Source organism: Serinus canaria, chromosome 9 (genome assembly GCF_022539315.1).
Source record: "Serinus canaria isolate serCan28SL12 chromosome 9, serCan2020, whole genome shotgun sequence".
Taxonomy (NCBI): domain Eukaryota; kingdom Metazoa; phylum Chordata; class Aves; order Passeriformes; family Fringillidae; genus Serinus; species Serinus canaria.
The window spans coordinates 10,723,008-10,750,028 of record NC_066323.1 but is presented as its reverse complement, the minus strand read 5'-3'; the positions used below and the strand labels follow the sequence as shown (position 1 = coordinate 10,750,028).

Sequence of the window (27,021 nt, the reverse complement as noted above, 5' to 3'; positions counted from 1 at the left end):
ATATTTACATCCATTAGTTGTGCTCACAGGAACATGCTCCTTTCAACTGTCTCACAGAGCCACCAGGTCTCTGTTCCCATGAGCAAGGTATCCAAGATTTCCATGCTCTGCCTACTAGTAGGAAAATCCTTTTTTTCTTGCTCTACTCAGCTATAAAATCAGGAGCCTTACACACAGAGTGATTTACTTCTGGTTCATTCCAGGCTTTCTAGAGATCTTATCAGTGGAGACAGACAGACACAGAGCCTGTCAGATTACAGCAATTTCTCCATTACAGAGGAGGGATACAGCTAACCACAGCCCTGGTGCTCCCACTCTACACAAAATGCAAAGGACCATGGAAGGGGCAGGCACAGAGTCAAGGGCTGGTCAAGGAGAGGCATCACACCCTCCTAGATGCCCTGACCATGCCAGAATTTGCCAGAACAGCTCCATTCCTGTGGCACGTGATTACTCAAAAATACTCCAAAACCCAAATAGCCCCAAACCTGTGATATCCCCCCAAACAAAAAAGCCTTCCCACAGCAGTCCTGTGGTGACACAGGAGAAGAGCATTGCATCCTGCTGCAGAGGGGGGTGGGTATTGCAATGCCCTTAAGAACCTGACACCACAGAACTACAACCCACCCTGGTCTTGCCAGGAACAGAAGAGTTTTCTCAACCTTTCCCAGTAACCTGCTTCTGTGTTTCGTGACAGGACAGAGGATGTTGCCATTTTTCCTGCCTGTGATGCAATTCCAGAGGTGTCTGATGAACTTCTTGTGCAATTCTGTAGAACTGCACCAAACACCAGCTTCTGTGGCTGCAACTGAAGGAGCCAGAGGCCAAGGAGTGCAGGCTGCAGCAGAAGGCTTCTTCCAACTGCATCCACCCAGTGCAAATAAAAGTAAAAGGAGAATAAAATCAGTGAGCAGGAGAGCTTACCAGCTCAGAAATCACACTGCAGCTAGAAAGCAGAGCAGCCAGGAGGCAGCTGGAGAGCTCTGATACATCCTCAGCACTCCAGGAACTTCTCACGAGACCAATATACTCTGAGGTGCTCTTAATGTCTCCATAAATTAACATTTTAATAATAATTCATAGAGCGGTTAGGGAAAATGATCTATCACAGCCCTTGCTAGAATTTTTTTAAAGGAACTCAACTTGAAATGTTCACTTTGTTTCAAATCATAAATTGTTCCCTTTTCCCTCTCGAGCACTTTTTTCTTCAAACTTTCGCCTTCTGTCTGTTGAGGAGCAAAGAAAAGTGGGGTGGGGGGAAGCCCAGTCATGGAAGTGTCTCATGCTCTTAACATCAAAGCGGGTGGAAAGTCTAACTTTTTTTCATTTTATACTGGTCACAAGTAGCTTTTCTGTCAGAAAAAACCCATGAATATTTTTATATAAAACGCCTTTTAATGAAACACCCTTGCCAAAGAGACCTCAGCAAGGCATCATTCCCTCCTGCCTTTAGCAGCACGGACTCTGCAAAGCCCACGCACTCTACCAGCAATTATAAAACCAAAGACAGATGTCAAGTAATTAACAAAGAGAACTCAGAGTAACTACTGCACACCTATTCTCACAGACACTGTACCATATCTACAGAACAATGCTGCATTTTCCAGGAAAAATGCCTTTGTCCCTCCTAACCAGAAGCCTCTAGGGAGAGCTGATAGGTTTTTTGCTTTTCGTGGAGAAGTCACACTACAGCCTGCAGAACAAAAGCGCCCTTCAGAACCTTGCCACTAAGTGCTCTGACTGAAAGGGAGTGTAAAATAAAGCAGTTTCTGAAAGAGGAAATAAATAATTTCAGCCAAAGCACGTTTTGCATCGTATTTTCTTTCTGTAATTCTGTCCCAAATCAAAAGCATTTGAGAGCCCCAAAAAAATGGGATACAGACATAGGAAGGTAGGCAAAATCCAGAGTGGGCTAGCTTAGGAAATGCTTTATTTCTATGCCACAGGGACTTGGAGATGGAGGTTGATTGATGGGCTCAGAGCAGAGCTGGTGCTCAGCTCTCTGCTCCCAGTCACAGCGTGCCCACAAGCCCTGGGTCCCTGCATCATCCCACAGCAGCATCGGAGAAGGCTGCTCGATGAGTTTGCTGGGTTTTCTTATGGAGAAAAATAGATGCACAGTTCAAGTAAATTCAAAGAATCCAAAAAGCAGACAAAGGGCAGCCTGAAAAAAGCAGCTGCAGAAAAGTAACAGCAAAAACACTAATGGAAAATGGGAAAAGGCCCTTCACCCCCCCAGGAAACACTTTTGCTTTTCAGTATGTGCAGGAGTAAGTCAGACAAAAGGAGGAATTACTGTAGCATAAACCATCTTGATGCCACTTAGCCAGGGCCTGCACAGTGTCTCTCTGACCCTGCATCTCCTCCAGAGGCCACGTGGGCACTGCCTGGCACTGCCCTTTGCTGTGGTGTCCATGGTCCCACTCTGTCCTGCCCAAAGGGGAGCCCCTCCTGCACAGAACTGCTCAGTGCCAGGGACAGCCCTCCAGAGGAACAGAATGTGACACCTAGGCAGAAAGACAGGCCATGGCTTTTGGAAGTCCAGCCTTTACTGCCCAGGAGGAATGACCACATTCATGACAATTTTCATCCCCAGACAGCTCCCAGGAGCAGAGCAGGGAGGGAGCCAGCAGCAGTTTGATGATGAGCACCCAAAGCAGCTCGCAGCACTCTCCCTGCTCTCGTGCATGCTATGCCACACTCATCACTTCAAACACAGCACAGTGACCAGAGGGCCCCAGCACTGTCCTTGGAGAAAACACATCTCTCCTGAGGGCAGGGAGCCCAATTTGTCTCAGCAGCAGCAGCCCCCAAACAGCCAGGCACATTTCAGCAGGGATCTAGCAGAGCTGAAGCCTGCCCTGCAATCAGGGATATCGCAGGAGTCATAGGTGTGACCCAGCCACTGCATCTACTTGTGACACATCTAAGGCAGGGACCTGCAAAATCAGTGCTGGAGTCCCACCTGTGCCAGGGCAGCTCCACTCACCAGGCCATTGCCTGCCTGACATCAGAGCAGGCTGAAAGGAATTTGTTCTGAAATATTTCTATAACAAAAGTAATTTATGTCATCAGAACCACAGGAAATGCTGAAATTTGAGCAGCCTGAAAGCTTTTCACCAGCTAGAATCACAGCAGATATTATACACCTGCTTTTGCAGAGGGGAACAAGAATTAAACTAGTGGGAGTCAGATGGAAAGTAGCCCTGGTGAGAGGTGTCTCCTGTTACCAGCACAAAGGATTTTCTGCCTTGCTTGGTCAGACCTGGCCATTGGCACACAGCTTTACAGCCACAGCTACTGCAAACCAAACACACAACAAGAAAATCTGGAAATAGTCTTCTTAACCAGTGGCTCAGCCAGCTCACTGCCAGCCAAGGACATGACACCAGGCATTCAAGGTGGCTCCACTTGCCTGTCACCCACCATGGCCCCTCCCTGGCTTCCTGCCTCCACATCCAGGCCAAGGGCTGCAGCCTGATGGCTTGTTAATAAAGACATTTCACAAAATCCCCAAGATGGGAATGAACAAGCTCAGCAGTGTGATGCTCCAGTCACCACGGGAGGTGATCCCAAGCTATTTCTCCTTCAACAGAGCAGCACAAATTGCAGAAGCAAGGCTGCCCTTCCAGGAGCACCAAGAGCTCCCCAGGGCAGAGCTGGCAGCAGCCTCCCCTCAAGCTCAGAGGCTTGGGAAAAAGTGTGGAGACTTTCATTCACAGTGAGTCATTCCTGGGAACTTCCTTGGTAGTGCAAGATTTGCCAGTGCCAGTGCCAATGTTTGGGACATGGAGGTGAGATTTCCAGGCAGGGAATTTGTGATTTGCTATTGGCACTTACATATCATCTCCTGGCATCCTTTTGGCTCAGCAGATTTAACGCTAACAATGAGAATTCAGAGGTTTTTTTCACCCTCACAAAAGAAAGAAGTGCAATCTAGGCATGTGGAGAGAAATGGAGGGGGGGCTTGAAAATGTACCTGAAGAAATTTGTAATCCTCTGCTTCCCTTTGCAGTTTTCCTGGGGTCCTCTCAGGACTTGGAAAAGCAGAAATGCTACAGATTTTGCACACTGCTCTGCTGGAGTCCAGGGTGCCACTGATTATACTCTGCCACCAATTTAGCAGGCAGAGCACACTACATTTCATACATCCAAAATAAACGAGCTCCCTGTCACCTCAACAAAATATTCACACCTGGACAAGTCAAATAAGCAGCTGGGACTATTGCCTAGAGATCTGTGGAGCGGGTTGGAGAGGGGCAAGCAGAGCCACAGCTATAAAATCAAACAGCATGGATTACAAATGGTCCACGCTGGCCACTGAGCAGTTCAAACACTAAGCTACAAGAGCACTTCTGTGCTCAAGCAAAAGCTATCCAGCTAAGATAGTCTATTTTTTATGTGTGAATAGCCAGGGAATGAAAAGTTCCCAACAGTGCTTCAAAGAGAGCTGAGATCTTCCATGAAGCCAGACACAATGCTTCTATTTTGGACAGCTATGTTATAGTGAAGGGAGAGTTCTAAGAAACACACACACAAAATAAACTGAGAAACCAATCTTTGCACAGGAAAAAGGAAATCTGCAATCAGTGTGGCCCAAAGACCTGAGAAGACCTAAGGAATCCAAAGTGAGATCCCCCCTCATTGGAAAAGTTCCAATTAACTGTCAGGGAACACTTGGAGACATCTGACAACCAGCATTTAATTGATACATTCTGCCTCCTGACCTTGGTAATGGTTCTACAATGTAAGCAGCTCCACTCCCCTCCCTGGGAGCTTGTTCCACTGCCCCAGTGGACACAGCAGCACATCCACATTGTGCATCAGATTGCACAGCAGCAGCCCCAAGCTAGCTCAGCACAAGTCTCTAAATCCAGAGAATACAATGCAGATTTGAGCAGGCTTTCAGATGGGTTTGATGCCTTTTTCAGGACAGGCCCAGGACTCTCAAACCCCAGAGCAGCTTTCCCAGGAGGTGTCTCCTTGCAAGCCCAGCCTGGTCCAGCCAGTGCCCTGCAGTCCCACTCCCCATCTCCCCTGTGACACCAGGGGCTGCACCCAGCCCTGCTCACCACCACCTGCAACAGGCTCTCAGTGTCAAAATCACTCCCAGAGTTTCTTTTCTTAAGTTCAAGCCTTGCTGGCAGGTATGTACCTGCTCCTTCACCTCCTCCCCTCACAGCACTAAGTGCTTGAGCACCAAATTCCCTGCTCCATATTCAGACAACATCCTTCCCTACTAGTTCCTCCAGAGAGGGACACAACAGGCAAAAATCCTCCAATCACCACCACACTCCTGAGCACATCACTGTCTTTCCCAGGACATCACTTCCCTTCCCAGGAATCTGCTTTTCTGTGGTGCCACAAATTCCTCAGGCAGCTGCCATGTCTCCAGCACTACTGCCAGGTTTGCCTGTGCTGCTGCCAGTGGGGAAGCCCAGCTCTTCCTGAGGCACAGGAGAATGATTTCCTCAAGTGACTCTGGGTATCCTGGGATGAGCAACATATTCAAGGAGAAAAACTCATCTGACTTGCTTTTACTTTTCAAGTTTGGGCCACACAGCATTTCCACACCTGGTACTTATATTAATCATGTTAATTTAATCCCATTTAACCTTACAAGTAAAAGCAAACAAGAATAAGACATCAAGATGCTTCAATCCCTGTCCTGAAGCTCAGATAGGCTGCTCCAAGTGTGCTTTACACATCAATCAGTTTCAAGCAATATAAAAATAGAAAGCCCAGGAGCTACCAGCCTCCCCCAAGACAGCACCTCACTTAAAAGCAGTTCTCTGGAGGTCCTTCCAGCCCTCCACATTCCCAACCCACCCACCTGGTCCTCCTGGTGACTATCAGAGCAGCTTTCTTTTGCATACCTGTCCCCTTCAGGCCAGCATAGTATAGTTGCATTCTGCAAAGGGGACTGGAAAAAGCTGTGTACACACAAAAAAAAGGAGGAGAAGAGAAACAAGAGTGAGACAATCCTTCCTCCCCCCCCGCCCGCCATGATGTGTATTCCTTTTGCTCCCCATGTCTCTAACACTTCCCTCTGCAAATATTTGGTTGAACCATCACAGGGAACTTGCTCAGGCTCTGCCTGCACTGGCCCCATCAGTGCATCTTGAAATTCAACCTTCAAAGAACAGCACCCTGAAACTTGAAGTCCCGAAATTCTGCTCTGTGACCCACAGCACCTACACAGTGGGAAAGCTGAGATGGAGCTGCAGGCAGCAGTATGCTGTGACTGTCATCAATATTAATTATTTGGGGAGAATATGATTGATCTCACAAGGGCAATGAATTCATTTCTCCAGCTGAATGACAAACAAAAGGCAATACACGTGCTGCTGACATTTCCAAAGGCTACGAGGTGCAGAGACACAAGGAAATGCTGCTCTGCACTAAAGCCCTGCTGCAAAGGGCCACAAATCTAAAAAGCCTCTGAAATTTTCATTTCTGAGCACCTTCAATGCCAGGAAGTAGATGCCTTCACATTCTCAAATGTGTGCTGACCCCAGCCCTGGGCTGGCTCCCATCTTTGCATTGAGAGGAAGTAATCTCTGAGTATCTTTGGGAAGTTGGTGTCATGGTTTGACTCTGGCCCAATGCCAGGCACCCACAAAAGCTGCTCACTCACCCTCCCCTCCTGTGCCACAGCTGGGCAGAGGAGAGAAGAAATTAATGAAGGGTTCATGAGTTTAGATAAGGACCAGGAAAAAACACTCCAAGGGCAAAAGAGGCTCAGCTTAGAGGTAAAAAGTGAATTTATTACTAGCAGAGCCAGAAGAGAACAATAAGAAGTAAAATAAAGCCCTTAAACCACATTTTTTCCCCAAAGCCCTTCTTGTTTCCCACCAACAGCACAGTGAGACAGGGCATGGGAGGTTTTGGGTCTGTTTGTCACTGAGATTCTCTTCTGCTGCTCTGGGAGGGGAGTCCTTCCCTGAGAGCCCATGGGGTCACTCCCACAGCAGACAGCTATCCCAAAACTGCTGTGCCATGGGTCAGTCTTCCATGGGGTGCAGTCCTCCAAGGACAGGCTGCTCCAGCCTGGAAGCAGGGCCCTCTCTCCACTGGGTCTGCCACTGGATCACAGCCCCCTCCAGGCATCCACCTGCTCTGGCATGGGCACCTTCCCCACGGGCTGTGGGTGGATCTCTGCATCCCCCATGGATCCCCACGGGCTGTGGGTGGATCTCTGCATCCCCCATGGATCCCCACAGGCTGTGGGTGGATCTCTGCAACCCTGTGGATCCCCCTGGGCTGGGGGTGGATCTCTGCACCCCTTGTGGATCCCCATGGGCTGCAGGGGCACAGCTGCTTCACCCTGGGCTCACCACAGCCTGCAGAGGATTCTTGGCTCCAGCACCTGGAGCATCTCCTCCCTCCTTCTGCACTGGCCTTGGGGTCCCCACATTGTTTCCTCACACATCCTCACCTCCTCTTCATCTCTAACTGGAAGAAAAACTGTACCTGCCCCACTTTGTCTTGACCCTCCTCCCAAATATGTTACCACAGAGGTGCCACCAGCCTCGGCCAGCAGCATGCCCGTCTTCAAAGCCACCAGGGACCAGCTCTGCCAGGCATGGTGGAAGCCTCCAGAAGCTTCCCACAGAAGTCACCTCTGTAGCCCCCCCATCACCACCAAAAACCAACATAGTTGGGTTGAGTTTCCCTCCTGCTCTTTGACACTTCATGTCAGCAACTACAGAGTCATTGCACCTGACAGATAAGGGAGCAAAAAGAAATTCTAAGGGGGAAACACAACCCTCCTGGATTATTCAACAGGACTGAAATGCAAGGTACAGCTCCCCTGTGCAATGGGAGAAAAGGAAGACACAGCCAGCCTGGAGAAAAGCATTTCTGTATCTCTGGGGGGTCAGGAGTCTGTGTGTGTGAAACCTCCCAAAGGGACAGAGTTAACCAGGCTCCCAAAATCCCACACAGCAACGAGAGGACAAGGAAGGAGGAGAAAGGTAAATGCACTGGGGTTATTTTTTCAAGAGAATGAATACAGGGGAAATCCCATCCCAGTCCATAGGGATGTTATTCCAGTGGAGTCTGAGTTCTGTCCTTCAGTCACCCCAACACATCAGCTCAAATGCAACCAGCACAATTTGCTAGAGCAACACATTTTGGGATCCAGAAGCACATCTGTGTTCATTCAGAGAGGCTGGGTACCCTCAAGACCTCCATAGCTTGCCAGCTGAGCAGCAACATCCTCCTCCCACTAGCCAGACCCCATCTTAAAAGCAAGGGCTGGGAGGTATCTGTGCTTGAAGGAAGAGGGGTTATTTCTCAACAGAACAAATCCAATTATTTGTACTAGAGTGAATTTGCATGCCTCTTGCTGACAAATTAAGTATTTTTTTACACATCTCAGAGCTTTGACTCAACAGATTGCTAATAAATTCATGTAGGTGGGGCTCTGGATGTTACTATGGTGGGAGGGAGGTGAGGTTTTACTTTTTGCAACAGGACTAACCTGAGAAAAAATAACTAGAAATTTAGACTCCTTACGCTGCCATTTACTAGGCTCCTGTAAGTCTCTAAGGCTGAAGATTTTAAAACAGTCTCTAGTTTAGGGTAGAAATATGAGTTTCTGGCTAATAAACATGAAATCTGTATGTAGGCATCAATCACCAAAAGCAGTACATGAAAAATTGTAGTGCCTCCCTCATAATCAGGAGTTAGAGAACTTATAAATGGCTGGCCCCTGAACTGAGTGCATTAGTAGAGGCTTCTGAAATCTGTGCCTCTGTTTCCCCAGCCACATTTAGAACAGCCTCTCCCCATCTCACACCACAGCAGTGCAACTTAATATCTCTAAAGTGCTTAGAGATGCTGAGATGAAAGATAACATATGAGTGCAAAGTATAGATTAATTCCCTGAGCTCAACAGTCAGTGGAGCTGATGGAGCTAAAAGTAACACATACCCACCACAAAAAACTGGGGTTCTGAGCCTATCTTAAATAGTAACTACTTAAGGAACAGGTCCCTTGGAACAAGTAATTTTGGGGCTGGCTAGTTGGGCACATGGAGCCCCAGCAAGCAGGAAGCAGAGAAATGCAATGCACTACTATGAAAAATGGATGCTTTTCCAGAAGGTTTTCAACCTGTTCCTACAGAATTTGGCGGTGGGATTTGAGCTCATTTCAGTTAGAGCTGTTCACATTTTAGCAACCACCACATATAGAACATGACCAAACATAATTTGAAAAGCTATTTCCCTTTCTGTTTGTTTTTATAAATTATTAAAAATCCAGTTTAAATATTGCAAAGAAAACTTTAAATTGAGCAAGATAAGTTTTGGCATCCTTCCAAGTAGAAGGCAAACCCCAAAATGTTACTGCAAATCCAACAGATGGGTGTTATTTTTCACGCTTTAAAATTTCATTCCTTTGCACTGAGATTAACTGTAATTAGCTCTTTATTTACATCTAAAACAAAACGTAAAATGATAAAGAAAGGCAGCTATAACCACAACTCACAGGCAGAAAAAGGCCAAAAAAAGAAAACCAACAAAAATTCCCTCTGAGAAGAAAACATGTCTTTCTTGCCAAGCAGCATAATTGTTACAAATATACAGTGAAACAACTCCACAACATCCTGTCAGCACTAAGGATAAACATTTAAGTCACACAAATTGATCAAATACCTAAGAAATACCTAAGAATCTTCCTCAGAACACTGGAAAAATCTCGCATCCCTCTAAATAAACAGCATCAGGCCTAAGAGAGGCAAGATACTCCACTGCACTTTTATTTCAGTAATGCAAAGGATTAAAGAAAACTGTGAGGAAAACAAACAAACAAAAAAGCAAACCCAGCAGCTTTCCCAGATAAAGAGAGAGGTATTAAAACCTACTCTTTTTTCTTTACTTTTTTTTAAAGCCCTCTTCCAATTCTGATAACACTTTGGCTTAGTAAAGCTGAAGAGCCTCCTTAAGTATTTGTGTAAGTGAATGATTCTCGTTGTATCTTTGTGTCTCAGCTGCAGCACAGCAAAGCTGTCCAGGGAGCTGCATGGGGAGCCCAGCTCCGTGCTCTGACCTGGCACTGCCAGGCTGCACCACGGAGCTCCCACCTGCACCCAGAGAGCCCCTGAGCCACGGCCGCAGCCAGCGCTGCAAGGGTTAAACAGCACAGCCTGCCCAGCCTGGCCCAAACAAGCTGTTAGCAATGAAAAAGAGTGAGTGGGCTTGAAGGCAGCCTCAGATGCTTCAGAACCAAGTGGAAGCCGTGCCATGGCAGCTCAGGGCTCTCAGTGCCCGCGATGGACACGGGACGGGAGTGCTGGGGCACGGAGGGCTCCTGCCAGGCAGGGCAGTGGGGCTCCTTCTGCGGGCACCTGGGAGAGCTGGGGAGGGCTGGTAACTCCTGATGGCCCTGCTCTGAGTGGGATTTCCAAGCTAATGGCTCTCTGGCACCTTTCCAGTGTTCCCAGGAGAAGGAGCCACCTACCACTTCCCTGACGGAGCCCAGGATTCATGGAAATGTCTTATTCTCTGCTGCAAATAGAGCATTTAAGTTAACAGTTTCATTTTGTTAACACATGTAAATGTAAAAAGACTCCCTAAGAATCAAAGTAACTTTCTCATCTAAATATCAAGTCAACATGTAAGAAGACAGAGTAGAGGGAGGGAGAGAGGAAGAGGGAGGAAGAGGGAGGGAGATCCAAACACCAGGGACCTTGAATCCACTCACTGCAAAAGTTAAGGACTGAAATAATTCTCATTTACTCATATGAGAAAGTGAAGCTCTCACTTTCTCACTCTCTCCTTCTCTTTCCCTAACGCTCTCAGATACGTCTATCTTTAGCCAATTATCCTTGCTGTAATTTTCTTTAAATTGTAATTGGATAATCATCCAGACTCAGGGGAAACCTTTGTCAGAGGAATTCCTGGGGATATATTCCCATCTGATGAAACTGAGAGTCGTTAGGTTAACAAAGGACTGACTAAAGACATGATTCTTCACTTGCAGTGAAAATACTGTTTTACAAGCAACTATTTTTAGAGAACCCTGTAACAAAATACACACACCTGTACACTCATTTTCCTGTATTTTATTTTCTGTAAAATCAGACTCCAAAATTAAGAATATCATGTTCTGTGCATGTGTCTTATTGGAACCTCTGGGGCTGAACACAGTAAACACAGTGGCCAAGACTGAAATTCCCCAAAGGGCAGGCACCACTGAAGAACTTCCCCAAATCAGTTCCCTTCCTGTCCTCGGAAGGGAAGGTGCTCTGAGCTCATCTGGCTCAGTCGCGCCCAAGAGCCCCACGCAGACCAGCACTGTGGCTGAGAAACGTCAGATTAGCCCTCTGCCTGGCAAAAGCACTGCTGGGGGGGGGTGGGGAGAAATCCTAAAATACCTCCCAAAAGAAGAAGCTGCTTTGTTCCAGTTTAGCAGGGAATCTCAGCCGCCCCTTTTGCTGATGGTGGAGCAGAACAAAGCAGCCACAAAGTGTGGATGGCAGAGCCCCACCTGCACACAGCTCCCCAGCCTCCTGCAGGGTGTGGAGAAGAGCATGGCACACCTGAGCCAGCTCTGCCTCCTTCTGCCTTTGCGTCTGTCCCACTTTGCCCAGCCAGAGATGCTCCAGCTCACCCCCAGGCAGAGAGCTGCCACCAGCCAGGCTGCAGCAGCCTGGCAGCACAGAGGACACAGGCTCTGCTCATGGGGCCACTGAAATCCACGAGCTGTGTCAAGAGAAAGAGAGGGGAGGAAGGAGGAGAGCAGAGCTGCACTGTAGAACGTGTTTTAGTTCCCAGATAACGTGGCGCTGTTCGCAGATTTCAGCTTATATAGGCTTTTCCCTATTTCTATTTTTATTCCCAAAGCACTCCCCATTACTGTATGATAAGGAAAAAAAAAGACCTGAATGCATTCACATGCTGCTATAATCTTCCTAAGTGTCCACCTGGCTAATGCAACCTGCACTCTGAGAGCCAGGCTGGGGCACCTCCTCTCCCACACCACCAGTCACACGGGTTTTATGGCAAGGTTTTGCAAGTCAGAGTCTTGCTGAAATGGAAGGACACTTGACAAGAAAAGGGATCCAGGACACACAGGAAAAGAAATATGAATCATGTGCCTGCCAAAATAACCAACAGAGAAATCCAAACAGAAGTGAGAAGAAGGAATAAAGACTCAAATTTTGGACTCTTATTCTGAAAGAATATAATTCTTCCTCCCTAGAGCTGGCATCTGGCTCATGCAGGTCTTGAAGGAATAAGGCTAGGACAAAATCTTTCTGCCTCGTTCTTCCTGAGTGCTTATTTTAGAGCTTAAAATTACAGCTCTGAGGCCAGCAGGGAGGCATTTCCCACACCTCCAAGTATCCAGGCTGCTACACCGCTCCTGCTACCCTCCTAGGTCTCTCTTACCTGTGTGTGCTTTGTGGTGCCATGTGGTTTTGGGTAGTGCTACCTGACCCCGGGGATGAGGCTGCTGGAGCCCAGAGCAGGGCAGTACTCATCCCCACTGCATGTGCTCATGCTCAAATGCAGAATACCTGCACAGACCAATGGAGTCTGGAAAGGGAGAGCCCAGAAGTGTTCATATACAAGCTTTCCTTCCACTCCCTGGAGGGATCAGAGGACCTTCAGGACTCTGGGGAGGCATGGACAGACATCAGCAAGCATCATATCAAATGCAGACACTTTGAACTCAAGCTAGAATCAGAGACATGGAAAGCAATCCCAGGGCTGTGTGGATGCAGCTCTGCCTTGCACAGAGGCACGGAGTTAGAAACACAACCTCTCACCCCACAGCCCCCTCCTCCAGCTCCATGCAGCAGCTCCCACCTTCCCAGCTCAACATTTCCAGTCATTGCAGTGTCCTGCAGGCTTCCACCACCCCAAGTCCTCTCAGGCTTACTCTCCATGTCCCTCATTATCCTACATCCTTAGCTGCTCCTCCAGAAAAGGTGATCCCAGCAACAGCACTGTGCCTACTTCCAGGGAAGAATATCTGGGTTTTAGAGTTCAATCCTCTCTGCTTGCCCTCTCCTGCTCACCACAGGCAGGCAGTGGAGACAGAAAGCAGGAGCCTTTCCAGCACCAAGCCTGCCCACCTGAGAGCCAGTGGGCTGGAGTGATGCTCTCCATGAAAACAAGGGATGCCTTTCCTGCAAGGAATACAAGACAGCAAGTAAATCTTCCAGAGCTGCCAAAGGCAACCTATTATAAATGACCCTCTAAGTTATGAGATATGGACTCTCCACAGTACAGTTAATAAATAACACCTCACAATCCTTCTAGGTATGGAAGCGTATGTTGGGTGACACTTCTGCTTGCCCAGGAGGGGCACAGTTAAAAATGGAGTGTCAGGAAAATAATACTTTTTAATTACGAAGGAGATAAGTGTTTTTGTAATACAAGGAGCTTGCTGCAATCTCACAAATCCAGAAATGAAAAGCCTTTCCTAGGACAAAAAACTGAATGCATGGAACAAAATCCATCATTTTATAAGAAAATAAAGATCTGTAAAGCCAACCAGAATTTTATCCAAGCATTATAACCAGATATTCACAAAGCAGAGGTCAGGATAAAAAGAGAGATTGTGCATGTGAGAGGGCATTTATAATCCAGTTTACTGTGACATCCTAAGGCCCCAAGATCAGGATTCTGTTGTGCCAAGCACTGTACAGGCACACGGCAAGAAACCAGCCCAGAGTGAAGAACAAGCGCTGCCACTGTAACAGGGAAAAGCAACATTGGCACAGAAAAGGGACACCTGAAATAGCGAAGCACTGATGGTTTCCTTTTCCCCCTTCTTTTTCAGGAAACCATCCAGTTTCTCACCAGATACACACCCTCACCCCCTACCCCCCCCAAAAAAAAAAAAAAAAAAAAAATCCTGCTTCACATAAGGGGGCAGCTGCCCCCAACAAACACAGCAAAGGCCATCTTGCTGCCAGCATCTAATCGCTTCCAGTCTGTTTTCTTGGACATGTCTCTTTCACTTTATTTCCCGGCTACGGCTTAAGCCTGACCCCTTCCTCTTCCAATTCCATCTGAGACCCGTTTTACAGAAGAGAGCAGCTATCAGAGGCTCAAGAATTTGCAATCCGGATGGAAATTAAAGTTATATTTCTCAGCGTGCAGCGCTCCAGCCAGGAATACCCAGATCTCCACGGCCCCCGGGAGCGAATTAAAGCCAATCCCTCCGCATGTCGGGGACCGGGGGCATCGCCAGCCCGCCTGCAGGAGCGGCGGAAGCAAACCCGCATTCCCGCGGCTGGGCTCGGTCCCCGCACACCGCGGGATCGCCCAGGGTCCCCCGAGGTCCTCGGGGGTCCCCGGCCCCGCGGCGGCTCCGGCACCATCGCGCCCATCCCGCTCCGCTCCCCCATCCCCGGCCCCGCACGCTCGCTCCCACCGTGCCCACCTGTCCTCCCTCGCTCGTGGCCGCCGGGCGCTGCTCCTCGGGCTCTCCCGAGCGGTTCCTCTTCTTTCCTTCCTATCCCCCCAGTGCCAGCCGAGGAACGGGGGCCGCTGCCGGCTGCGCGCCACCGCCGCCCGGCTCCCCCCGCGCCGGGGCTGGAATCCGCTTCCTCCGACACAAACTTTCCCTTCGCGTGCGGGGAAGTTCACGGCCGGGCCGGGGCGGGACAGGCTCCGCTGTCCCTTTTCCCTGCTCCCGCCCACGCCTACAGGAACACGGGCGTCCCCCGCACCCCCCCAGCCAGCGCGGCTCACCTGAGGACGCGGGGAACGCGCAGCTGTGCCCGGCGCGCCGCTCTCTCCTCTTCTTCCTCTTCTTTCTCCTCTTCCTCCTCTTCTTCTGCCTCCTCGCCGTCGTGCCCGATCCGCGCCCCCGGGCTCCGCTCCGCCCCGCCCGCCCCTCTCCCCGCGGCCGCGCTCCGCCGGCGCTCGGGGCGGTCCCGCCGCGGTCACTGCGGGGCCGGGGCCGGCGGGCCGGGGCAGGGGCAGGCACGGGCACAGCTCCGTCCCTCCGCAGCTGCCGGCTCGGCTCGGGCCGGGGGAGGCGGGGTGCGAGGCGGGGTGCGCGGGGCCACGGCTCCCTCTCCTGGCCGGAGCCGTCCTGCCGGCGGCAGCTGCCGGGGGCGGGAGGCTCCCGGAGCCCTTGGAGCCGGTCCGGAGCCCTTGGACACGTTCTGCACACTTTGTGGACGGAGCGGGCTGGCGGACACGGCCCTGCCGCTGCTGCAGCCCCTGAGCGTTCTGCGGGCCACCTGCCCCCTGGGAAAGTAAAGTTACCCATTCTCCTCTCTGGTGTGCTGAGATTCCTTCCTAGTAAGCTCCTCTCAGGCCTCCCTGGACATTCTGATGCCACCTCGACCTAGAGAAGTGGCACCGTTTTTGCTCTATCGCTGCCACAGATACTGCCTTGATGAGGCTGAAATTGTTGGTGGATGAGGAGTGGGCACCTGAAACAGATAGCAAGGGCAGTGTCAGGGAGTCTGAGGAGTGGAATAAAATTCTGCAGAGATTTGGACCAGCACCTGCTCCTGGAGAAGGTGGCCAGAGATTTTAAGTGCAGCCCCTAGTGTAGGAGTGCCCTTGCCCAGGAAAGCTCATTGTCCTCTCAGGTTGGCCTGGAGTCTCTTCCATCCTGGCAGTGAGTAACCTGCCCTTATTGGTACTTTTATCACATCTTGGCAGGCTGACAGCAGAGAGAAATGGCTGGACACAAAGCCTGTAGTGCTAAGGAAACTCCTGTCTGCTCAAAGTGCTGCAGTGCTTCTTAGCACTGTTGGCTACAACACCTGGACTGAGTTCAACACCTCAGTTGTTATCCTCAGAAGGTGATTCCAGGATATCTAGGAGACCAAATTTCACCCCATCCCCTGGAGCTCCTCTGCAACAAACCTGTCCTGAGGTGCCGGGTCTGGCCAAGGCACCAGAGCCATTGATAGCCCCCATCTCCCCATCCCTCTGCAAGGCTGCACAAGGCACTGCTGCACACGTGGCTGCTGTGAGAGGGGGTCCCTGCCCTCAGCAGCCCCACCACCTCTCCAAGGTGGGCACACCTAAAGCTCCCCCCACCCTGAGGAACAGGAGCTGCAGCCTGGCTGGGAAGGAGCTGTGATGGGAAGCCAGTGCTGTTCCTGCAGCTCCAGCAGGAAATCTCTTCCTCCTGTACCTCTCTCTCCTTCCCTTCCCAGGGTTCTGGCACAGCAAAATTAGGCAGAAAGTTTCTTATCTCAGCAGCTTCTGTGTCCTGGTGGTGAATGCCCTTGAAAATCTGCCTACTTGGCTTGTGCTTAGAATCAGCTCTACTCAAGCCATCTCTAACCCAATTCCATCCAAATATTGAAGCAACTTGTTAAGGCAGAGCTCTGTGGAGACTAATTTACCCCACTCTGAGGGCAGATTGGTGCTTATTTTGCTCCATGCGACCAGCACAGCTCCAGGACCCAATCTTGTCTGGATCTACTTTAGGTGTCTGAATAACTTGGCTGCAGTACTGAATAGAGACAAAACTGGAATTGCAAGGCACATTTTATGAGCTGTATTTTCCAACATACTTACTGAGAAATATGTGCTTAAAATCATTTGTTGAAATATGACAGTCCACTTTTCTCATAGAAGATGAAATAACAAAAGGGTTGCATATTTTAGTCATGATAGCTAATGCAGCTGTGGGAATAGCTCAGCTGCCTGGTGATTGTTACAAGAATTTAATAATAATAATAGTAGTAATAATAGTAGTAGTAGTAATAATAGTAGTAGTAATAATAATAATAATAATAATAATAATAATAATAATAATAATAATAATAATAATAATAATAATGGTTCCTTGTTCTACCTGCCATCCATAGATACAGATCTGGGATAGGACATGTCTTGATTCTTGTTTGGGAGGATCCAGGCACTGTTGCAATACTGGTAATGCAGGTTAACAGTCACCAACAAACACACCCTGGGAAATTCAACTTTTCCGAGCTCCAAGCCTGCCAGAGCAAATTAGGGTCTTTAGGCCAGGGTCATTAATTTTCTCTGATCTTGATGAAAAGCCAGAATTCAACTTTAGTCTTCATTGAAAGGCTCATAAAAAAGATTCAAGACCAAATTTCCAGAGACTGGTTAAAAGCTACAGCTGATAGCAAAGCACCAAACCACACCTTCCTATTATGTTTTCATGGGAAAGGTTTCAAACCCTATTTTTTATGGATTAAAAGAGTCAAAAATTTCCTACTGTAAAATATGGGTAATATTTCTCACTTGGGCTCAGTGTTGTCATAAGGATATTTTTGTATTGCTATTTTTTCTCCCATCCTCTCTCCACACTTGCACATGCTATTTCTGTGCAGGTTAAAATGCAACACAGTTACACTCTAGAGTGAATTATACTATGTTTTGAAGAGCAATCAGTAAATATAAAACATTTTTAAGCTCAAAAAGGCAGCATTGTTCCACAATTTTTGGACAGGGAGCAAAGAGTAGCATTACTAAGTGAAACCATGGGGGGGACTTAAATAGCAGAGGAATGTGTTGGTGTTGAGCCAGGACACTGGAGCTTCTGGCATTGCAACTGCTGTGAAAATATTCCACAGACCTCCAGTAACAAGTGGCCAAAGGCTTTGTTTTGCTGCTGTTCTATTCCTGTTAGGCAGTTTGAAGTTACAAGCACAGGAGGATCCCGGATCATAGAGCCCAGTTCTCTGCTGTGCCAGGAATAATGTTGTTTATGGTCCTTCTCATGAAAGGACCATGCTCCGACTTTAAACAATTTTGTGGTTTTGCCTGTTACCCCTCTGTGAGGTTCACCTAGGCTGTCCATGTCCCTGCTGGTCAGGAACCCTTCCCCACATGTTCTGGCACCAGCACTGGCTCTCATTTCAGTAGTTGTTTTGCTCACTTCTCCTTACTCAGGTATTTTTGTGCAGATGGTTCTTGTCTGCCTTTCTCACTGAGCTATGGAGGACTGGCTTTTCAATCTTCTTTCCTAAATGACTCTCAGTTCACCTCAGACCTCTTCCCTCCATCTGCTGTGGTGTCAATTAATCTCAAAGTTCATATGGGTTACCAAAGGTAGTTAGAGTATTAAATGGGAGGAGGTCTCACTGATGCTTCATACACTGAAATTAAAGTCCCCATTTCTCACTGAAATATCTCACCTGGTAATCCCAGGATTGCACTTATCTTTCTGCAAATAAGCTATAGTGGTGACCTCATATTTCTCCTCCATTTTTGCTTGCAATACTAAGTTCCCAGCCTCAATCAGAGACTTGTTACTATTCCCTTGTCAGTTCCCAATTCCCTTGTTTTTGTCCCAACTCTCAGCCTGCACAGAGTTTTCTGATTTGTTTGTTCTTAGCCAGCATTTCTGATACTGGGAGATCAAGGTAGTTTCATAACCTCTAAAAGACATGTTCTTGCTTGTTACTCACACCCACCTAACCCATTTTTCCTCCTTCCTAGTTGAGGAAATAAGCCCTAGACTACATATAATTATAGTCTGTGCAGTTATAAATGAACGTGCCTTCTGTGTTTGACACTTACCTTTTAACTGGCATTGAGAGAAGCACGCCTGATAACCTAAGATACAGGACAGAGGGAAGATGGGAGAATGACAGATATTTCTGACATAGCAGCACATGGACCTCCCATCTGCTTCTGTCAAGGGAGCTGATGTTACCCCCACATGGAGCTGAACATTTTCTGCTGAGACCATTTTGCAGCGAGGAACCTGTGTCTGGCTGAGCAGGCAGGCATGGCTTTCAGACAGGTATGAACTGCACGTTCACCAAAATGCATGAGGAGTCACAATTGCATGTGTCAGGTGAGCCTGACTGACAGAGATTGTGTATTCTCTGCTGTATTGGCTATGTCCAAACCACATCTTGGATCTCACTGCCCAGTGAAGCATTTTGTGTGAACCTCTGTAAGAGCCCTGCACAATGAGGAGGATTGGAAACACAGCTTTGTTATGAGTTCATCTGTGTTTATTCTTGAGGATGTAGCAAATGGCTTTTGCCCATGTTAATATGCTAAATATCATTAGTGTCTCTTCCCCTGTGCTACTACAGTGGTAGGACTGCTAATGCAAATGGTTCTTAAATGGAAACTTGACCTTACATGACTTGCATCCAAGTCCATTTAAATCTCTGTCACACGTGTTTTGATACAGCCTAAGGCCGGAGATATTTCCAGTCCTGTGAGTCTGTGTTTCATACAAACTAAAGCTGTTTCAAAGCAGTGGTGGAGAGGAATATCTTCTCATCCTACTGAAGGCTTTGGCTTGTGCCAGGTATCTGACCCACAAGTACACACACGTTGGACACCGTTTGTGTTTAGGATGCCTGAACATCCTTTTGCACAGTGTATTCAAACACACCAAATCTGTGTAAATTGCCTGACTGTGGAGGCTGCAGGAACTCTTAAATTGGGTTGGCATTTCTGCTGGGCAAGACCAGCATCTGTCTCAGTCAGTCTTTGAAGAAAGCCTCTAGCCTGGCCATTAATTAGGCGGCAGTTTACCTCGCTTGCTCAGTGATGCCAGCGAGAAGTGGCAGGCTGTCAGCAGATTAATAAAGCTAGATAGGCTGAATACAGCCTTGGCATCGAGGCAATTCCCTACCGATGGGTATTTCTACAGGGAGTGGTCTCTCGAGATGATTTCAAACTCCTGGCTTCTCTGGCTGACGGTTTGCTGACACCACTGCAGAAGGAAAAAGGCACTGAATTAACACATTGTCTTTCTTGGGTAAATGGAGCCAATAAAGACAAATAAAAGCAAGAAAAGGCTTAATACAGTGTATTTTTATCCTACCTATTTGCAAGAGTTCCTCCTGCCTTGACATAGGTTTATACAGGTGTTTTGATGCTTTAATAATTTTTCAACAGTTTTTTTTTTCTGAACAAAACCCAACTTCTCTGGATAATGTCTGATAATAAACTGCAATGGTTAAGGAAAAAAAAAGAGCATCAAGTGTGGTAAATGAAAAAAAATCCATTAGCATGTTCCAAAATCTTATTATTATAGTCAATAACAGTTTGTTTTCCCCTAAAATTGCAAGATCATTCTGTAGAATGACTTTTTAAATCTTTGACTTCACTTCAGCAGTGATGAAGCAACATTAACCTTTAGACTCTGAGTTTATCTGTGCATATGTTAAAGATTTCTTAAGGAAAACAATTCTTTTGTGTAGCTCATAAAAAGATTACACAAGCAACAGAACATTTTAGGAGCAAATTCAAGAGTTTGCAGAAAATCTTACACAGTCACTGGAAAGGGGAGCTGCAGGTTAGCAAGACCTTGATGAAGGGAGATGCTGTTACTTGCCAAAATCGGGAATTCCTCTGTAACAGGCTGGCATGATTTGACCAAAGGGCAGGACCCTCTGCTCCTGTTAATCAGCCTGCTAATGGAGATGTAGCAGTTCACACTGATGGAGGTTTTTGGCAATGCTGATTGCTCTGGTTAGGCAGAATACCCATCTGCACAGAGAGTGATTTCTGGCATCCTTGCAGCTCTTTTCCCAGGTCAGTGTGTTTCCAGGCATTTGAAAGTTCCTTTCTCTTAATAGCTGCCATCCATCCTTATAAAAATGAGGATAACAGATGAAGAAGAATGGCCAGTTTTGCTCTACCTCTATTGACCTCACTGGATTTACATTAGAGAGGATTTTGGAGTAATAAATTTGCATTTGCACAATTACTAGGAACTGTAATTTCTCCCACCCTGACTGCTATTGATTCCCAGGTGCCAGATCAGTGCAATGCAGCGCTGTGCCACTGCAAAGATGCAACAAATATTGTTAGCCTCTCAGGATAAAACAAGCCTGGACAAAGTGTTTTGAAGGAATGGGTGAGCCACAGGAATATTTCATTAGTTTTGTAGATGGTGTTCAGAAAACAGCTGTAAAGGCAAGCAGAGGAAGTATTCCATTTATATGGAGAATGATGAAAGGCTGCTGCCTGCATGTGTGGGTAAAACCTCCAGCTCTCCCAGGAATGTGGGCATCTTGAGGAAAACACTTCGTTTAGGGCAGTAAATTACTGCTATGCAACTTGACAAAAAAAGACTGAATTAAGTCAATGGAAATTGGATGGATATGCAGGCAGCCTTACTCCACAAGCCATGCTTATGGAAACTTCTTTTTTTTGGAAGCAGATCTCCCACCTGCCTCTTCCTTATGAAATGAGAGATCTTAAAGATCACTGAAGAGGAGGGAATCAAGAGCAACGCATTTGTTAGCAAGTCATAAATTTGCAGGGAGAAAGCGCGGGGAGCAGAAAAGGAATGAACTCGAATTTCACAAGGGCGAGAGGCGCCCTCGAAGCCCAGCAGTTGCTCGGCTCATGGCACAGAGCCATCAGCTGGGAGATGCAAAGTCGCAGAGCAGCATCTGACAATGAAGTTCACAAGTCGTTAACCAGCAATGTAAAGATGTTCTCGGCAGGCTGCAAGTGAAACGACCTCCCAGGTTTAACACTTAGTCTTCATAATATGCCAGAGACGTTTCTGAAGAGAGTAATTGGCCAAAAGGAAATGAACAATAAACCCTATGATGGAAGCCAATGCTCCTGAGAACTTCTAATTTTTTTCAGTTAATATTCTCTGTATTGCTATTTCTCTGTATGTAGCATGGATGAAAGATCCTGGGTGAACTGGAGTCCTCTGCCCACCCTGGGAAGACTGAACTTAGAGGACATTTCAAATCAAGGTTGTTCATCCTGATAAACATAAAATCTTCATCTGATCTGAAACAAAAGGTGTCCTTTCATGTTTGAGCCACTCAATTTTTTTTTAAACCACTTAAAATACTTCAGATTTGCATTTTTTTCTTTAAGATTTTGATTTCTATTTCAAGCACATTAAAATTCTCCCCTCCACTCCTTTTTAGTCAAAACTCTTCACTGAATTCTTCTTCAGTTTATAAATAGTTTTGGTCCCTCTAAACCATCATTTTTATGACTTTCATATTTCTGGAAAAAAAAGCACTGCTATTATTAGCCATCTACAGTCTTCAAGACATTACCCAAAGTATTGTCAAACAACTCCTGTCCCACTATTGCTGGGAGAACATCCTATTAAATGGATGGGGGTTTTTTATTTGGCCAGTCACTTCAGACAGGTTTCTCAACCCACAGCTGTGAAATCAGCCAGCAAATTGAGGCTGAAAAATACCCTTGGAGGAAATTTCCAGTTTGTTCTCACATGGCTGTGTGCTCCCAGTAGCCTTTTGCCTGAGCCCAAGCCACCATGTTGAGGTTCACCAAGAACTACACCTGTCCATGTGGACGGGGAATGCATGTGAGATCCCACCCTAAAGGACAAGTGCATTGGACTGGGCTGAAAAGTCAGGAAAATATCATGTGCTGGTGCTGCAGTACAACCCAGGAAATTTAGTGTGTTATCAACACAGGTTCATGGGGAGGGAGCTGTGTATAAATAAGCTGTGACTCCCCATTACTTTCTAGCTATATCTGTGGGTAATGTCTGGTTGGTTCTTTCCTTTAGCTCCACTTTTCTGCTCTTGCCACACCTGAGATACAATTACAACCTGTGTTACCTGTACTTAAGTCAGGTTTAAAGTACAATTTTTAGCACATCCAATGAAATGAAAGTTCTCCTTTGCAAAGGGTAATAGGAGAAAAGGTAATAGAAAACAAATGTTACCTGGCAAGTCAGGTAAATAACTTCCAATCTGGACTTCCTTGTGAGGAAAAATATGGGGCTGCAACGCTTCCATTCTCCATGAGCACTCTGCTCTGCCGGTGAAAAGATATTTCCTTAAGCTTTTTATCTGGTGAAATCACCTAACCTATCCTTTTCAGACATGGAATTTTTCTGCTCACACATGCTGTCAGTTGTTCTATGAGGTTATTTCTCATGCAAACCAAAATAGTTCCTGATTTAAAATGTTCCTCAACCTGACTGTTCACATGATAAATGACATAATGGAGTCGCATTCGTTAGCACCAGAAGCAAACTCCAAAATAGAAGCAGACAATTACTAAACAAACATTCTGTAATTATCTTTTCTTTCCTGACCAGCTGAACGATGAAGAAAGCAGCAATGTGTAGAGCTCATGATTAGAGCTGGTCATTTAGGCAAGAAAAAATATCGGACTCTGGTGTATTTCATCAATCCGAACGTGGAGGGAGCTGGTTTCAGCCGATGGGACCAATATTGTGGTGGATGTTGATCCTTTTCCCAATGTTGCCTCCCACTGGCTTCCCTTTTTATATTTTTAATCTGTCTCCTAAATCACTTCATGCAGCTGTCTCTGGCTTATTTTCTTCTGTCTCGCATTAATAATTAATTCCATTGCTTTTGGTATGCCCTTGACCTTCAGCCACTTCCAACACTTTGATATAAATCTTTGGATGTATTGCATTATATATTCCATTATACATGTTTGAATACTACATGGAGGTGTTCACATGCTGCCTGTCCTCATAAGAACTGCAAGAGTCTTTCACAGACATTTTTTACTACATCTTTGGTGCTCATTAGTCCATTATCTGGCAAAACAACAGTCTTATTCTGAGGCACACCACTATTTCAATTACAGAATGATCATAATTAGACTCTCTGCTCATTAGGACTTCATTGCTTCATCTACACATGGGAATCTGTATAAATCTTAATTAAAAGAAGAAGAATTGCTTGTTGTTTAAACATGAGTTTAACCTTAAATAGGAATCTGCAAATTAAGGAAAAGTTTAGGTGCTCTTTTACATATAGGTAAGGTAACACTTACTGAGGGGTTGCCCAAACAGAATAAGTGTTCCAGATGTTCAAGGCAAAACAGCTGTGGGATTATTTGTTGGGGATTCAGGGAAGGCTCAGGGCAGTTCCTGCCTGATGTACTGTTAGGTCACTTCCACCCGCTGGTAAAGCCACACCCTGCCTGGCAGTAGAGGGGCAGAGAGTTTGGTTTCTCTTAGATTAAATGTTAGGAAGAAATTCTTTACTGTGAAGGTGGTGAGCTGGCACAGGTTGCTCAGAGAAGTTTTGGATGCCCCATACCTGGAGCGGGTTCAAGGCCAGGTTTGATGGGGCTCTGAGCAGCCTGGTCTAGTGAAGGGTGTCCCTGCCCATGGCAGACGTGTTGGTACTGGATGATCTTTAAGGTCTTTTCCAACCCAAACCATTCTATGATTCTAAATATGCCATTCTGGCAAACATTTAATTTGTTGAATGAAGAAGCAGTTTCTTTCGATGTGAAGCAAAAATTGTCACTGGGGAATATCTTGAAGGGGAGAGTCTGAAGTGTAATAATTATTTGTTAAAAATATTCAGCATGTATTTACAAAGAATGAGGCACAACTGCAATGCAGTCTGACGTTTTGCCATTCCCAAAAGTATTTATGACAGATATTATCATTAGTTAACTCCTGATGAGCCCTAACATGGGAGTGTTTGGCACCGTGAAGTTGTGTGGCTCTGTGGAGCTTGGTTTCTGAAAAACCATGGCACAAGTCCTCACTGGGGTTTGTTCTGTACAGTGAAAAACCAAGCTGAAGGGGTTGCTAGAGACTTGCCAACATCAGAGCATGGACACCTAGCTGCAGAGCTCATGAATCCCACAGGCCTCCTGCCTGCCTGTCTGCCTGCAGAAGAGGGAGCTGCTCAAGGCTCCAGGGAGCAGCTCTCCAGTTTTCCTCTCCCGCTGTAGCCAGGTCTGCTTGTGCCTCTGGAAGTAGCTAAGCAAGTATTTTGCATTTCAGTTACATATCCAAAGAGCTTGTGCTTTTGTTATTGCTGGCAGCATCTGTCAACTCCTCCGGAAACAACTCTCCAGGAGTGCAGTAGATAAAATTTGGTGGTGCTATGGATCAAGTCAACTACTGCTGGTTTCTGTAACAAAATAAGGAACATCCCAGCCTTGTCTTCAACAAAGAAAGAAGGCTTAATTTGCAAAGCAATAATTTACAAAGCATCTGTTATCCTCTTTCTATTAACCTTAAGATTAGCCAAGAGAAACATAGAACATCCTTTTCCCCTCCAAGCAGTGTCCAGGGCTTGAATTGATACCAGTGCTTCCAGGTAAAAACAGCTCTATCTTATGGGTTTTTTATTACAAGGAGTGGATTAAAGATCCAAGCATAGCTACTTCATCATCTTGGTCTAATGACCTTCAGTAAATACAAGTGAACCACTAGATTCCAGAAGCAAGAGGAGCAATGATTGATTAAACCTTCAATGTTCAAGATCAGAAATAAAGTCAGGGGGATGCTGCAAAAAGCCAGGAAAAAGCAGGAAAAACTGATTGAAAGTCCCATCAAGTGTTAATGGAGCATCTCATCCTCCCAATGTCCAGGGAAAACATTTATTTTTTAATAGCTTTTTTTTTTTAATCAGTCAGTATCACCAAACTCATTCCAGTGGTAGACACCATTCTAATCTTCCCAATTTTTATATGCTCAGCAGATTATGCAATATCAGATTGCATGTTATTGCTCAAGGATTTGTGCCTTGTGGTTCAAAGATGCAACCTGAAGTGGAAGTGCTGGGGCAGAAGTGGGACTGGCTGTGCCCACCATGGCTGGTGGTGAGAGCAGCGAGTGGCAGGGACAAGCAGAGCTGCTGGCTCAGGGCTCACCTGCCCACTTGTCAGACACACAAGTTTCCCTGGGAGAACTGGGAACCTTTTGGCTTCTGTAATGAATCAAAAAAGTGGAAAGATTGTTCTAAACACTCCTAAAATCAAATATATGGAGCTCTACCTTTTAATCTGGTGAGTACTTGTCCCTATTTCATGCTAGTGAAATAAACACTTAGATTTTTAGAAGTATCATACAAGGGTTGAATTGCTCAGGTATTGAGAACAGTGTTATAAAATCAAAGCTTATAAAATTACAAATATAAAAATCAGTCAGTTTTTCTATTTCCTTACTTTTTGAAAATATCTCTTCTGCTGTTTGTTTAGACAAAATTATTGAGTATGGCTCACATTAATTTGTTGGGGTTTTTCCAAAAAGTATTGTCTCGGTAAGAACAGAAAATTCTCTCTCTCTGTGCAGTCTATCTCTGCATACAAATGATTGTTTTTAGCTGTGATTTCCTAACTCCCGAGGGAATTAATGAGTAAAGAAGAGCTCTCCATAATGCATGCATGTATGTGTATAAGTCTGTATATACAGTTTATATTGCTTATTTATTATTTATGTCACAGGAGCTTATTCAAAACATTGCTCTATCATTTTTCTTTGAAAATATTCATCTAGAAAAATTACTGACCTGTCTCTCTGCCTTGTCCCTCTCAGTGCCAGCTCAGGTCCCTTTTTGTGATCCCACAGTGGGTCCAGTGCAATGACCCAGCCTGTGCCAGGCCTGGGCTGGAGCTGAAGGGCCTGGTTCATTCTGAGGGTTCCAGTTGCTGCTTCATCTGAGACCTCCTGTGTGACACCAGTAAGTCCCCTGCAGGGATGGCAGTGGGGAGAGGGGCTCTGGACAGTGTGAGATGCAGTCCATGGCCCTGTGGTGCAGAGCCTCCCCACACCCTGAGGAAAGCCTCCACCATTCCCCAGGGAGCTGGGACCAGAGACTGCAGCATCCTGCTGGCAATGTCAGTCTTCTGAGGCAGAAAGACACAGCAGGCTCTTTTCATTAAAAATAGGTCAAGAATTAATTGAAATGAAGGAACATTTTTGGTAGTGCAGAAATTTGAACCGGAGTTGAACCTTCCTTTCCCCCCCCCACCCTTTCGATGCTCAGAATTTGAAAGATTTCTAGATTTCTGCAGTTGGTGGTGATCCAGGAATGTAATAAAGCTCTTCTCTCACTGCCCTCTCCCCCAAAATAATTTCTGAAGATTTATTCATCATTTCACACATCACTAAGTAAACATCCCCCTTCCCATCACTGGCCTGATGGAGACTTAGTACATTACTGTGTAAAGCAGAATGATCATGATCTGAAATGCAATACACAGGCAATCTCAGTATCCTTGAGGTATCTCTGCCAGGAACATGGAAAGCAGTTCAATTTCAAGAGTAATGAGACTAATTTGCAAGTCTCTTCTACTGAGCCTTTTGTGATTTTGCTGTTCTCTCCTACAGTTACAAGTCTTGACTAATAAA

The 27,021-nt window shown here is 46.4% G+C and overlaps 1 protein-coding gene across 3 annotated transcripts in view; it reads right to left on the bottom strand.

Moving 5' to 3' along the window:
• Positions 1-14,846, bottom strand: part of IL1RAP (interleukin 1 receptor accessory protein) — a 47,764-nt gene extending 32,918 nt beyond the window's left edge. For all 3 annotated transcript variants that reach the window (XM_018912951.3, XM_050978061.1, XM_018912953.3), the window contains exon 1: positions 14,712-14,846. The gene's annotated coding sequence lies outside the window, so the exon portion shown is untranslated. The remainder of the gene's footprint in view (positions 1-14,711) is intronic.
• Between the last annotated feature and the right edge of the window lie 12,175 nt (positions 14,847-27,021).